Source organism: Pinus tabuliformis, chromosome 9 (assembly GCF_031772625.1).
Source record: "Pinus tabuliformis cultivar Carrire ecotype Pingquan chromosome 9, CPIR1, whole genome shotgun sequence".
Taxonomy (NCBI): Eukaryota; Viridiplantae; Streptophyta; class Pinopsida; order Pinales; family Pinaceae; genus Pinus; species Pinus tabuliformis.
In genome coordinates, this window is record NC_142307.1 from 1,755,102,358 (window position 1) to 1,755,106,007 (window position 3,650).

The following is a 3,650-nucleotide window of genomic DNA, read 5'->3' on the forward strand; positions in this document are numbered from 1 at the left end:
TCAAAAAAAATAGTGCAACATGTTCCATGAGACGATCATCAATTTATATTTTAGGAACATGCATTACGCATGTTGACCTACAATGAATCCCGTGGGGTTTCAAAACGTTTAGATGGTTAGAACAACGGTAAGAGAGAAAATAATTTTAATTTCACACCTTCGATGGCAAATGAGATAAAATAAGCCTTTTTAAGCGACAACGGAAAGGGACGCTTTATTGGAATGAAATCCGATGAAGAAAGAATCCAATCGCATGGAAGCCCCAGGGATTATTTTAGGGTTGTCTGGAGCATTCAGCTGGAAAATGATTATTGAATCTGGCCACATCTTTTCAGTAATCGTAAACTAGAAAATTATTGCGAACCCACTGTAATTGTCCTTGTTGGGCATACGTCAAGCTCTCATAAGCTGCCTGATTCCACCAGTTACTGGGAGTATTAGCCCAACACTGGGAGGAGCTGCCACTTCCTGTCCATTCACATACGTCTGTTGTGAAATTTTTGTACGAAGCCACAAATGGTGCGTAAGACCAATCGATTTTCACCCGCCCGCCTTGAGTTGCCCAACTATCTCCGTCCCATATGCTGGAGTACGCTCTCATCGCCTGCCCGTTGGCGTAAGGCACACCTAGGTCTTCATTGTTCCCAAACACTCTGATAGGCAGCCCATCTACAAAAAGCCTGAAACGAAGATATCATGTGAGATGGATCCATCATAATAGAAGAAAACATTAAAGCAGGTTCAGAGAAAGAGATAGCTTACACAATTTGCTGCGGGTTCCAGAGAATTGAGTAATTGTGAAATTCTGATGTAGGATTAAACCATAAATAGAATTCTTGCTCCCTATTACCTGAACCATTTGTATAGATGTTTGTATGCAGAATATATGGCTGACCAGAAACATTTCCTAGAAATTCAATATCAATTTCGTCATGCCTGTCGCCTGTCGAAGATAACTGTAGCGTATTTTCTCCATTCGTTAGAGAACATTATAATAGTGAGAATGGTATGAATTTTAAGGTAATTTTATATGGATTTAAGATTTCTATATCGGATGGATAGGAGTTGAGTGAAATCAATGGATCCCAAAAATGTTCTCGCTATTCTCCATAATTTTTGCCTTTCATATGCTAAAACATTCCCAAAATTTACTATCAATTAATGAATTTTCTCAATAATTTCTCTCTATCAAATTACAAAAATTCCCAAAAACCTTTTACATGAATATTGGAATATTATTGAATATAAATTTCGCAAGTTTATCTCACATAGAATGTTGTAACCGTTCCAGCAGAATTTCCGGGCACCAACTTCATAAACATATACACGCTTCCAAAAGAAAATTGCGCTTTCGATTGAAATGCCGAGCCTAATTAAACAATACCCCAAAAAATATCTACTGTTATTCTATGCTTGATAGTATATTATCACATAAACATAAAGCAATAAAAAGCTAAAAATACAGTTATAAAAAAATAACATTAGAATACCTGAGGCATTATTGAGAGAAAGCTGCAATTCCTCTCCATTGTCGAACATGTTGACATTGTTATAGCCCCATGATACATCTATATCATTGTAAAAGTTTGCATGAACTGTGGGATATATACCTGTACTGCATATTATAACAATCTTCAGAATCAGATGGACATAACCTGACAGATTAGGAGCCTCCATGGACGATATATTGTTTAACAGATGCACACTGCAGACTAGTCTAATTGACTGCCTATTTGATTTGGGTTTGGAAGAGAATGAATAGGGATTGAAGAACTTGTTCGCAGATGGATCATGTCTGGACAATTATATAGGAAGCGTATAAGTGTAATTGTTTGGTAGGTTGTTGAAATCATGAGCATTTCTGATAGGAATCAAATATACATTAAAAATTATAATCCAGGCAGGCTGTGACTGTTGAATATGTAATTTCAACAGTATACGTACAGCTCCCTGATACCGCTCAACAAATCTACCTGAAACTTTTCGGACCACTTTCCAGCGAAGGCATTTTCCGTCACATGAGCCCGATAAAATATAGTGAAGACGCGTGGCTCTCGGCATACGTAAGCAAGTCTGACTTATCGGGTGCTAATGTTCAGCATAATGAGGCCTTCCGAAATTCTCCACCGCCGTTCGATCTGCCTGATCGATATCCGTCGTCCATCGCTCCTACCTGCGTACAAGCTTGCATTAATTACATAGCGTGGAGTAAAACTTAAGTTTGGTTGACCATACCTTTTATTAATGCATTGTCATAGGTGTAGGTAATGGTTTTAAGTTTTTATATACGGCATGTATTTATTTTGTAGTTGACCATTTTGTAATATGAAAAACTCACGCGTCTTAAAACCAAAAGTTTTTTACACAGCAGTGCTCGTGTGGTAATATTTGCACACGGGATGAAAATAGAAGCCACCAACAACAAAAGAATAGGGGGAGCGCATATGATGTGTGTGTTGTTTTTTTTGAAGAAAATTGTGTGTTTTGCACAGCAGTGCATTATGTAATGAAACGAGCATGAATCCCATGTGTCGGGTGAGAAACACATAATTTTTCTTGCAGCACATGTAAATTTTTTACAGCAGTAATGTAAAAGGGGTTTTACAGCAGTAAAAGAAAAAGAGAATTTTACCCAGCAGTGTAAATTCTCAGGTGGAGACAGACTTCTGTTGAATGTTTTTTTTGGTAAATCCCTGTCAGCAAAGAGGATGAAGTTTGTATCGGACATTTTGTTTTAATGAATAGAAATGTTTTTATGGTGATGTAATACTATGTTCTTCAGTCATTTTTTTAAAAGGCTTCCCTGTGCACAAAAGATCCTATTGAGAGGAAACAGAGCATTGCCTCTGTGGAGTTTATTTTGTCTGTCTTTGGGATTTTCTCAGAAAAATCCCCAACAGTGGTATCAGAGCAGGCTTAGGCTCTTTGAAGGTGTTCAAGAAGCTGAAGGGAGGAGTCTTTTGTTGCAGCAGTAAATCTTCTCCAGCAGAGTGAAGACACAGTCAACAAAAGATTCAGGTATTCTTCAAAGTTTTCTTTTTGTTACTGCTGAAGAGACAGTCAGTGTTTTAAATACACAGTCAAGGAATGGCTAGCACAAGCACTAGCATGGGTATGTTTAATACCCAGCTCCCACGGTTCAATGGGAAAAACTATGAGTATTGGGCAATAACTATGAGAGCCCTGTTTGCCTCTCAAGATTTATGGGAAATAGTTGAAGATGGTTTTGAAGAACCAGCAGATGAAAATGAGTTTAATAGATTAACTTCAGCAGAGAAGGATTTGCTGAAGAGCAATAGGAAGAAGGATTCAAAAGCCCGTGTGTTGTTTTATCTAGCAGTAGACCAGAGTGTGTTTCCAAGGTTAGCAGCAGCTAAGACAACAAATGAAGCATGGCAAACCCTCAAGACAGCCTATCAAGGCATGGAGAGAGTGAAGACAACAAAACTACAATTGCTGAGAAAAGATTTTGAGAATCTGAGCATGAAGGAGTCATATAATATTGACTCATTCTTCACACATGTGATTGGTTTGGTCACACAGATGAGGACTCATGGAGAATCCATTGAAGAAAGGAGGATTGTGGAGAAAATATTGAGGGTCTTACCCTCAAATTTTGATGCGATTGTCACCACCATAGAGGAGACAAA

The 3,650-nt window shown here is 38.1% G+C and overlaps 1 pseudogene; it reads right to left on the reverse strand.

The window, feature by feature from the left end:
- Nucleotides 1–274: 274 nt before the first annotated feature.
- Nucleotides 275–1,677, reverse strand: LOC149155764 (xyloglucan endotransglucosylase protein 7-like; annotated as a pseudogene).
- Between the last annotated feature and the right edge of the window lie 1,973 nt (nucleotides 1,678–3,650).